We start from the raw sequence: 12306 nt of genomic DNA on the forward strand, positions 1-12306 counted from the left end.
CATATCGACTGTCCGTTTTACATAAACCTTATTTACACCGTTTCTTTATATTTTATTTCCTATTTTTACGAACAAAATACACGAAGCTCGCTTAATAAATGAGCAATAGGCATTCGGCTTTTCTAGAAAATGGCGGATAGGTCGTTAGCAACCGGCGCGAACGATATATCGATCGCTGATTGGTCGATCGATATTTTACGGAATACCGTTAGTGCCATCGTTGTTACACATTAAATTCAAGAGGGCGACACTGCGATAGTGCGATAGTATGGTGTACGAACTGAAATTCACGCAAGATTTAGAATTCAACAATTTTGTATCAGACGGTTTGTTATCCACAAAATAAATCGCCCGATGCGGTTTACAGACGCACGAGCGGTTCAAAGTATGTAAACCGTCCGACACAGTTTAGGAAACCGTCTGGGACGGTTTATGATAGTTTACTAACCACTGCGCTAACAGGACGGTCTAGAGTAGCAACGCATTAACACCGAAGTGCTATTCTGCATGGCTGTCTTAATGAGTGACTAACCGTTCTGTGTGTTCAATATTGCTCGCAGGTTTATTTGTTAGATCTTTTAATCAATTATCTTATTTATTTTTTGTTTATAACATTTATTACGGTACAACTCGCGATGTTTTAGAATACATATTTGATTATATAGTATTTATGTATACCGTTCTTTTGTCTATTTATTGAAAAATGAAAATGCATGTATTCGTCACGCACTTGCAATCTCCACGCAGAGTTAACGTTCCATGCGTTCTCATACAATTTGATCCAGCTATGCTTGTTCCAGTCAAATGTCTCTGCGGAGGTTGACACACTTGTGCAATTGCAAATGAACGGAACTCATAATTGGTAAGATAATTCAACGATGTTCCGTTTATCATGACACAATAGTATTTCGATAGTATTATTCTTACAATTGGGGTACGTGTTAGTAGTATTTTCAGTACCCGGGGCACATTTAAGCATACTTAAGAGTACCCGGGATACAAAGATTGATTGATTGTAAAACACAGAACTGGCTTGAAACTCTAGGAATTTCATCAAGATTTGATACCTACAAACACTTTAAACCCAGAACAATATTTGTTTATCGATATGCAATTTTAATTTTGACGAAAGTCAGTTGCTAGATTCCGTTGTTCAAATCATAAATTAGCCATTGAAACTGGTCGGAATAAAATCGTTACCGCAGAAAATTATTATCGGGTATTGTTTTTCACAACTTGCTCGCCGTAAGTAGTTTATTGCAGGGATCCGCGCACTCAATGGCGCTTTTCCCTCGGTCAACTGAATAGATCTGAGATGACCGGAACGAATGCGGCCCCGGACACGTCGAGTGCAAAGCGATTCACCGCAGACCTCGGCTCTTGAGCGATAATGATTCTGGGATATATTTCATCAGTTATGGGATATTTTGAGGGTCCGGAGGTCTCAGATGGCGAAATCAGTCAGTCGGAGAGACATTTGCGTAACTAAGCAATAAAGCTCTGAAGAGAAAATGCAAAAATCGAAGGAATTGAATGATAAATTCTGTCAATGACACAATAATAATTGTAAGTAATGTAACTGGAAACAATACAAAAGAGAAATTGAAAGGATGGGAACACTTATGCGATTCACGAATTGGAAAAAGTGACAAATGATTACTGGATTTAACAAGCCGTTATGGGTTATAACATGAAACATTCAGTTATTTCCATTCAAGTCTCAGTGCCCATACCCTATCACTTTAATGACGACGAGAAAAATAATCGAGCGAAAATAAATCGATCTATCTGAAAATATATTGAGAAAACTTCCGGCGAATATATTTCAAATATATGTTAATCATCAATAACGGATGGACTTATACATCTTATTCTGAACCTGAAAAAATCATAACTGAACAGTAATCTAGTGCAAAATTATTGGACCGCAAATACAAATTTAACTTTGGTAATCATACTATCAACAAAAATGTACGCAGATATTTTTTGGAACGAATGATTTCACTACTCTTTGAAACATGCAGTTTAATAATACGGCACTATGTGTATAAGTAAATGAACTACCAGAAAATAAAAAAAGGATTATTCTTTTTATACAGATAAGAAACGAAATGAAAATCATAGTTATTTTAGCGCAACTTGCATGTCCATCTGATTTTATCATCTACGGATACTCCAATGAAAGCATCTACAGTAGTTGCATCATTACAGTTGTCAGTACCTATATATAAACGAGTTACGAATTCAAAAATCTATTTCACAAACAAAAGACCAATAATATAACAATTATTTACAATATTTGAATATTTGCTCGATCGATTTCACAGGGTTAAACGCAACTTTTATTTACAATATTCAATAATTTTATCTTAATTTATTTCGTAAGTTTAAATGCTGTACATTTTATAAAATTGGCACATTTCGGCCGACGGTTTATTTAAGCGCCTTGAGTTATTTACAATAAACAACACTGTGAGTGCAATTTTCTATTAGTCCAAATTAATTAAATCGTGTGAAAACACAGTGTTAGGCCGGGTTTCCATGCATCCGTGTCCGCGCTCCGCGTTCTGTGTCAGCTTTCCGTATAGACAATCCCAGAAATCGATTTCCTTCCGGATTACCCGCCCCTGAATACTCGCACGCGCCTCCAAAACGGTACTGAAGAAATAAACATGGACCTATATATGTGTGTATAGGTCCCTACGCAAAACAAGAAAGCGAAACGGGTTTATCAAATATATTTGAGGATTTAAAGAGTTTCTGTTATCGATCTGACAACCAGATAATAGTTCGTGTTTTTTTATTAATATAAATTACGTAATTAGTAGAAATAAGGTTCATCTGCATTCGTTTAAGAGTAATAACACACAGCATGGACATGGACCTATTTGTGTAGGTCCCTGGCATGAATAAGGTCTTGATTGTCATTTAACATGTTATTCAAAGGTGACGCGTGATATCTTATCTAAATTTCGGTATCAACACATGTGCAGACATGTGGTGTCACGGGCAAACCCATAAACGCTTTTAATCCACACTTGGAACATCGTCTCCAATTGAGCGAATTCGTTCGCGCCTTTATCGCTGATGTTTTTCAAGAGATGTATGTTGCTGTCATTTATAATCCGTAATTAAAGAAAAATAAATCACTTATTTCGTGCGTGTTTTTATTTTTTAAGCGTAAATTTAGACCGTTTTACGAACATTTAATAAAGACATACGTTTAGGAAATCTAGAGAACGCAATTGGAACTATTTCAGTTTATTTAAGGCTCATTATTTTTCATGTTGAACATTTCAATCGTGAATTAAGATGTTATTAAGAAAATTTAATAATATTTCAGGCAACATGTAAAATGTTATTTAAATAATAATATAAGAAAGTTGTAGTCAATAAAAAAGTATGAAATATCCTGACATCTTACACAGTTTTGAAACGAATAACTCCGAAACTTGTTAATTTAAATCACAAAATTCATTACCTTTAAAATGACACTTACAAGGGCAATATTAATAGCGAAATGGTAACTGTTTAGACAAACAAAGAGATGTATTATTCAATTAAAGAAGTCGTCCTAAGTCTTTAATCTTACAACGTTTTTTAATGAATATCTCCGGAAAGTATAGAAAGTACGACATGTAATCAAAAATAATATAGGCTTAAACAAAGGCATATATCAATTTAATTGTCTACATCGATCTTAAATCACGGAGTATCTATTCCATGCATCCGCTTATTATTTTAGCCTTTCCGTGTAAAAAGCTGGATTAATGACAATTAGCATAGTTATATTGATAAACATTACTGATTATTCGAATTACATGTACAGACTTCAATACTTGTATGTGAACTCGAATAGACAAAAAAAGAGCACAAATAGCGACTTCTTATAGCGTTATATCTTGTTTGAAATATATAATGTGTCTTTTGAAAAGCCATAATAGAGTGTACAATATGCAGACGATATATATTCGCATATTACTATTCTCACTTACCTGAAACGCCATCAATTGACATTTCGTTGGCTATGCTTTTCCAGATGTTTGATGCAATGTCTTTGTCTTTGTATTCTTTCATACGTTGGTTTTATATTTCAGGGTGATCCCTTACTAAATTTATTATTTTTTCACTAATATCTACATGTATGCTTGAAAGTCGACCTTTCATGTTGACTGCCGTCCGTGTACTGAGTCCGCGTCCGTGAAAAATCGCTCACCGAGCGATTTTTCTCGGACGCAATACGCGGACGAAAAATGCGGACGCGGAACGCGAATACATGGAATAGCTCCAAAAGATTTCAACCAGTTCGTTTTTTCGCGCTCACGGAAACACGGACACGGAACGTAGAAGGGAAGACGGAGACATGGAAACCCGGCCTTAAGGGTGTAAAACGCGGCTCGCAAAATGGTTAAATGCCAGGTTTTCACGTTTCGACATCGGCAGAATGCTGCTGCGGTTTCTGAATAACTCGCTCCGGCCAATGTTGCGGCTATCGCTCACTTGTCGAGCCTGCGTTTATCGGACCGCCTTCATAGAAAATTAACCTATCAGCGCAAGGCGAGGCGTGTGGCGAACGCAAAGCAATGAAAAAACGGACTGTACCATTTGCAAACATTGTAAAAAGGTTTTTGTGTAATTCGCGATAATTGTTTCTATATTTATACAGGAGTTGTACTGCAAGGCTAAAACAAGATATCGTGTGTTCGTGCGCATTGGATGTTAACCCGAAGCTGTTGGGGTTTAAGTTTTAAATGAAATAAAGAACTTAAGGAAGCTTTAAATAGTAATAAACTGTGGTACGATTTAAAGGGGATTTTATTATGAATGATTATTTTACGAAAGAGTTGTGTTTGTAGTGTTTGAGGGATTTGAAAAGACGTTTTGCAATAGAAATGGAACATGGTTTAATATCACTGAGAAATCAAAGACCAGAAAAAGGCTGACAGTACTTGGAAAGTTTTGAAGCACGTTTAGAATACTGTCCAGAAATTTAATCGCGGTAAGTTGATATGTTTATCAGTTCTTAAACGTGTGAACTCGATCAATTACATTTTGAACGGTTGTGTTGTTCTGGCTTTACTTCTTTTTTCAAATTTCATACAAGTGTCCAAATTAACGTTAATATTTGAAAAAATTGTTTTTTTACTTGCAGATTAAATAAAGCAAGTACATAATTATGACTACACGTTAATATTTCACTTTTAAAATATAATTGTTTAGTTTGCTTTCTCGAAAAAATCCGTAAATTATATTTCCGCCAGCATAATGGTATCTTGCATAATGACAATACATTACGTACCTATGGGCTATACATCATCATAAGACGATTTGGATACATTGCTCATTTGTTATTAATACGTAGTTACGATTGCAGTAATGCTGCATGGTAGAAGTGTTTTCCATTTGAATAAAGAACTTTCATAATAAAACTGTAAAAAATATGTAATCGAGTAGATTAAATTGGAATGTACACACATAATTTCACACACGCGAGCAGATAGTTGTTAAATTACTTTTTGGAAAAAAAAGGTGAAAATGAAAGTTAACAATTAAAACATAATACTATTGGACGTTCGCATAGTTTGCACATTGAACAGTTATTTTGAAGTACTGTGCCGATGCGGTCATACCAGTATTAATCATGTTATGTTTATAGTTAGTATCGTTATAATTGTCATTATTGTAATTATTATTCTTTTTTTTTTTTTTTTTTCATTTTTATTTTTATTTTATGATTATAATAATAATAATATTATACATAATATTAATAATAATAATAATATTAATATTAATAATAATAAAAATACTACTACTACTACTACTACTAATACTACTACTACTACTACTACTACTACTACTAATAATAATAATAATAATAATAATAACAATTATTATTAATATTATTTTATGCTTTCCGGTGGTTTATAGAGAAATATCAGTGAAATAAAAGTGGTATTTCACTGTTTTAAACAGTGAAAAATAACAGTGAAAAATATCAATATTTTTCACTGTTTCACTGTGAAATTACGTCATTTTTTCGACGCAATGACGTCATACTTCCAGCGAAACTGTCCAGTTTAACTCTTTAACAATGTAAATAAGCGGTGAAAAAGCAGAAAATAAAAAGAAAATTTGTTGGATTCGATGGAATATCGATTTTAATTCACTCGTGATCATAAAAATACATATTTTCACGAGTGGCGAAATAAAAGTATTTCGTATCGTATGCCATGATTATATTTTAGGCGTATGTGCAAGTCTTCCGTAGTCTTTATTTGGCATGGTTATAATATTATGTCAGAACTGAAGTGAAGGTTTTAGAGTTTTGGAGCCCATAAATGGCACATATTTTCTCATTTTGTCATTTTTTTTTAAATCTTGATTTTTACAACTGGCAATGTCATGTTTAATAAAAATGATTTTCAGTAAATGTTTCTAATTATTCTGGTATATACATGGCACATTGTTTCCAGTTAATAATATTAGTTTTCACATATTTCATGTTCAGTGGCCGTGATATACAGCAGTCTTATGACAAAAAAATCCTCAGCCCAATCTCAGGGCATTGAACTTGACAGTGAACATGGAAACAAAACTGACAGGGATGATAGTGATGAAGACCCACTACCTACGTCCAATACCAACGCTAACACATCACAGAGACGGTATTTTTGTTATTTATACAGTCAAGTCTCTCTATTAGACTTGTTTGAATAACAATTACAAGTGTTTTAGACAGGTGATCGCTACATGCATATAGGACCAATCACTCATGTAGAGCATTTGTTGATTTAGAAACCACCAGTATTAAAGGACCACTACATCTCTGAATCCAAATGTCGCTTTAGCGAAGTTCTACTTTATTTTTATTTTTATTTGGAAAATATTTATGTTTGGTTATTCATGAATTGTTGTCACTAAAACGATAATAGTACTGAGCACTTGACACCAGAAACCAGGTGACATAGTGTGGCAGCTAACTTCAGCCCTGGATCCAAGGGCTCCCTGTACCGAGTGTGTTGCTTCACGAGGAGATGACGAACCCTTCCCAAAATTTCATCGTACATTTCAGTAGGCATGCGGAGGAATTTCTTAAATGTTCCAGGATCTTCTCTTCTGAGCTCAACCATGAGCTGATCATATTCGCCATATTGCCGCCGTCTCCCGGGATGCAGCCATGGTCTTCTCCAGATATTACGTGCTCTGGCTCCTCTTCTCCACCTTAGTCGGTCTCTGAGAAACCGTTGTATGTTTAGTTGTTGCTTGACTACTTCTTGATTGGCCATAGCAGCAACATACTGCAGTTTTAAGGCGTTGCATATCTTCCATTTTGACGAAGAAATAATGATACCTTCAAAATTATATAAATGAATAAAGGCATATGTCTGCAAAAACTACTAAAACAATTAGGAGCGCTATTATTCGGATGGATTCGCATAATTCGCTTATCGTAGTTACCCTTCGGATTGATTCGTATACGAGCGTATATCGTTCGTTTTCTGAACGTTAACTTATCGTTATAAATCGCTTAAATGCGTCGGATTCAATTCGCTACATTTTTTACGCAAATCCTCGCTATTGTTCGCAAAAGTTCGCAATCTATCGCAAAGATTCGTTTTCGGATCGTCCTCTTTCGCTTGATATGCAAATCAAGTAATCACGATATGCAAATAGGCTGAGAGCTGCGACCTCTAACGCCAGTTGACGAACGCTATGCGAAGACTTTCCGATCGGCTAACGTATTGGAACGAATTTTAACGAACGATAGATGAAACTTTTTGTAGTGGGTGTGGGAGTGCGGGCACAACATGTAATCAAAGCCGTGGAGGTTAAATTGTATTTATTGACGCTGACCAATATAGCCATGACGGAAAAGACCTACACAAAACAATGACAATATTTTGCAAACAGAACAGAACAAAACAAACGATACTACGAAATATGAATTAAATGAAATTCACATTAATTAAACTACTTCACACACATTTCATAATGCAATAATACACAATTTTCGTTAAATGAAAGCTGTTTAACTCACCAGGTTGGAATAAACAACGACTATGGACTTGCGTCCACTAGACGGTCTTGGCAAATGCAAGCGTGGTCAGTAATTTCACAATGAAATCAACAGGTACATTTGAATGACCAATGAAAATCTTGCATCGTATCAATTCTAAATAACGATTGGACATGACCACAATTGCACGAGCTTTCATGGATGAACGAACACTGGCGAATGGACGAAATTCCCACAAAGAAGAAAATGAATGCTATTTAAAAAGGGAGATAAGAAATTTAACTTTCTACACAGTTCCCCTCTTTTTCTCAATGTCTCCGGACATTTAAAAGTCATTCAAAAAACATTTAAATTGAAAAATTGATCTTTTGAAAATGTTTTAGTAAAATGCACCAGCATTACATAATGGTTTTTGAAGTTACACACTTAGTGTTACTTAATTAATGAAAATACAAACACCAATCTATTAGTTGCAAAGATGACAATATTAACCTTGATATACATTTAAAATAATAAAACACAAAGATGCACATGTTTTCCTTCTACAATCTTAATAGAAAACAAAGAATTATGTTGATATGGTATTACTCAACTTTCTGCAATATGAGCAGTATGCAACTAAATTAAAATGGATTATTTCAACTTGTAAAAATACTAAGAAAACATGACACACAGATTCTGAACAATTAACACCTTACGATCACACAAAACTTAAAACACATCTATATTGGTCTCAACATTTAACAAATAGATAAGCAAATAATCTTCAAAGAAAACAATACAGCAATAACATAGAGAATACAACATATGTCTCTGTAAAGAGACCTCACATTTAAGTTATATTTGCTTACTTACTCATTCACATATTTGGATTTATTACATCATCTTACAATGATATTACCAAGTAGAGTTTAACACGGTAATGATTAATGACAAACGAACATATCAATTAGTGAATTACTAGACAAATGCGTAACTTTGTACACATATGCTAAAAAAACATTGATGATGAGCTCATAAACTGCAGTAATATTTGCATTATTACTGAACAAGAATATTTGGATTTATTAAATCATCTTGTAATGATATTACCAAATAATGATTAACATGGTCATGATTAATGAACATGAACAAAGCAATTAATATTGAATCTAATGTGTAAAGTTGCACAAATATTCAAAATTCTTTTAAACATAGTTTGCACTGATGTTTACAGAACAACACAAAAAATGTATGTAGCTGAAAGCATGATTTGACATACTTAAATAAACCAACATTCACAAAGGGCAATATGACCTCCCGTATTAACAATTTTCAATAACAAATCACCCATATATTCATTTCTGGCCATGAAACAAACATACAAGAAAAATGCAGAAAAAGTCAAATTTGGGATTGATAGCACCTCAGAAAGTACATAAAAACACACTGACAAACACAAAACTTCACAACGCACAAATACCCTTAACAAATACACACATTAAGGAATGAGCATTACCATTTTAAAATGTAAATAGCTTCAGGTAAAGAATATTTAAATTAGAATGTGTCTTCAGATACAAACACTTTCATTTTTACCTGTTGGGGTCGAAGTGCAAATTAATCACATATCAAAACCCCCTGGGATCAATTTTCAACAACCGAAAGAACTCGGATACTCCACAATGAAATATCGCCCAGGGAATCAAACGATCCCCTGATTTCCGCTCAAGACACCCATTGAGAGCAAAAAAAAGCACTCTTACAGAGGATTACGTAAACTTCCTGGCAAATTTCGCCAGTAACAGTCTCAATGACATCAGCAGAACTAGCCGCGCCATGAACTTAATCACAGTGAAGATAAATGACTACTTTGAAGTACTCCGTGGTATACCGGAAATCATACAACGCAAAGTTGTAAATTTAGCTCACGAAGGTCACCAGGGTCGAGTGAGAGTTTAAATGAATTTAACCATTACCATGCACAAATCTAAAAACTAGACTGTTTGACAGATATAACTATAGGGGAAATGTCTAAATCACAAACATATTATGATATGTACCAATATTACACACAAAATCAACATTTGTAAAGTGTTAAACCAAAAACCTTAATTCCAAAACAATATTATGATTTTAAATACGCTAATAATTCTCATGAACAACTAATTGATAATTCGATAAAGCGGATAAGCTCTAATGGAAATGTACGTCTACAAGGACACGTTTGATGTCACGATTAAAACAAATAATTTCTGCGAAAACTTTATAATTGTCAAAATATAACAACACTAAAAAGATTAATAACTTTACCACTATTTAAAGGTAATACAAGTAGTCCATACCACAAATTAATAACAGCATGTCGATTTTAATTGTAATTTTAACTTTAAGGCAAGTGCATGAAATCTAGCGGTCACGAAAACATATTAGCAAAATATTATAAACCGTGAACTTAAAATTATCTACAAAATTGAACTTCGCTACAAACGTTTCTTAAATGCTTACAGAAAATTATCGTTTAAAATTAATACAATATTTTCAAAGACTGCAATAACACCGAACTGAAATACAGGACGTGCTTGCGTACGCATTGTTTACATTTGATACCAAAGGAACTATTTGTGTGCACATACACACACGTAATAAGTGGTGCGTCATAAATATTAAAATAAAAGAAGTTGATATAATAGACTTACTTGGTCAGTCAATCCCACATGTTTAAGAAAACAAATTTACTTACACACATTCACAAACAAAACGCCCACAACGAACAGTTACGGAAAGTTCTAGTTACGAAATTCACAATTAAAAAGTACAAAAGTCACTTGGTGTAAACAAAACTTCACATAAACACTGAAAAACACGCGGATTTCTCTTACGAGAAAGTGCATAATAAATACACAATTCAGCTGTCCTTTCCGATAGTACTGCGGGTCCTGCGAAACGGTCCTAGGAGCTAGGCGGAAGTCAACGCGCCTCTTTGGGGTTGTCGTGCTCCCAAATCCAGCATCGCTCCGACAGCGTGGGTCCGTCCTCAACGAACGTGGTACCAACCTCGCCGCCCTCCGGGAACCTGGTCCAGCCGCCAACCTGGTCCTTCCGTCGCACGTCTGCCCCAACGTTTGGCGCCAACTTTGAAGCGGGTGTGGAGATTGGAGGCACATCATTCAATCAAAGCCGTGGATGTTTAATTGTATTTATTGACGCTGACCAATATTGTCGCCGGGTGGTGAAAAGTGTGCGGCCAGTCCGGGACTCGAACCCGGGACACCTCGCTTACAGGGCGAATGCTCTCCCGATTAAGCTAACCGAGCACACATCTTTTCACCAATCCCGCTTAAGTTCGGTACCGTGACATTCTCCCCTGCCAAGTTGGAATTCGTCCTCGAAATCGAGTCACAGGGAACAATGTATAACTGAACCCGACGAACCCACGGGCAGGTTCTATGGAGAACTGCATGCGAATGCAAGCGCCACGGTCCCCCGTTGGGCGCCATTTGTAGTGGGTGTGGGAGTGCGGGCACACCATTCAATCAAAGCCGTGGAGGTTTAATTGTATTTATTGACGCTGACCAATATAGCCATGACGGAAAAGACCTACACAAAACAATGACAATATTTTACAAACAAAACAAAATAAACGATACTACGAAATATGAATTAAATGAACTTCACATTAATTAAAATAATTCACACACATTTCATAATGCATTAATACACAATTTTCGTTAAATGAAAACTGTTTAACTCACCAGGTTGTAATAAACAACGACAATGGACTTGCGTCCACTAGAGGTTCTTGGCAAATGCAAGCGTGGTCAGTTATTTCATAATGAAATCAACAGGTACATTTTAATGACCAATGATTATCTTGCATCGGATCAATTCTAAATAACTATTGGACATGACCACAATTGCACGAGCTTTCATGGGTGAACGAACACTGGCGAGAAGACGAAATTCCCACAAAGAAGTAAATGAATGTTATTTAAAAAGGTAGATAAGAAATTTACCTTACTCCATTTTATTCGCCAACAATTTTTCAACATGTTTAAAATTTTCCGACGAACAGAGCTAATCGCAACGGACGCAAAAGCTCACAAACGCATCCATACAAACACCACCAACGATGTGCAACGTACATATACTAATGAGAACGAAATTTGCTAAAGTCTTATTCGCCAGTACACGCAAGTTGACGTCGGGAGACTTTCGCCTATGTGTGAGGAGGCTTTAAGATTTAATGATAAGTATTCATAAAATCAAAGTATCTTACTTAACTCAACATACAGTTAATATCGCTAAAA

General features: G+C 35.1%; 1 non-coding gene across 1 annotated transcript; it reads right to left on the reverse strand.

Annotated features, from left to right (window-relative positions):
- Window positions 1-11238: 11238 nt before the first annotated feature.
- Window positions 11239-11313, reverse strand: Trnat-ugu (transfer RNA threonine (anticodon UGU)). Its single transcript has one exon. It is a non-coding gene; the product is annotated as a tRNA-Thr (tRNA).
- Between the last annotated feature and the right edge of the window lie 993 nt (window positions 11314-12306).

Source organism: Dreissena polymorpha, chromosome 12, assembly GCF_020536995.1.
Source record: "Dreissena polymorpha isolate Duluth1 chromosome 12, UMN_Dpol_1.0, whole genome shotgun sequence".
Taxonomy (NCBI): Eukaryota; Metazoa; Mollusca; class Bivalvia; order Myida; family Dreissenidae; genus Dreissena; species Dreissena polymorpha.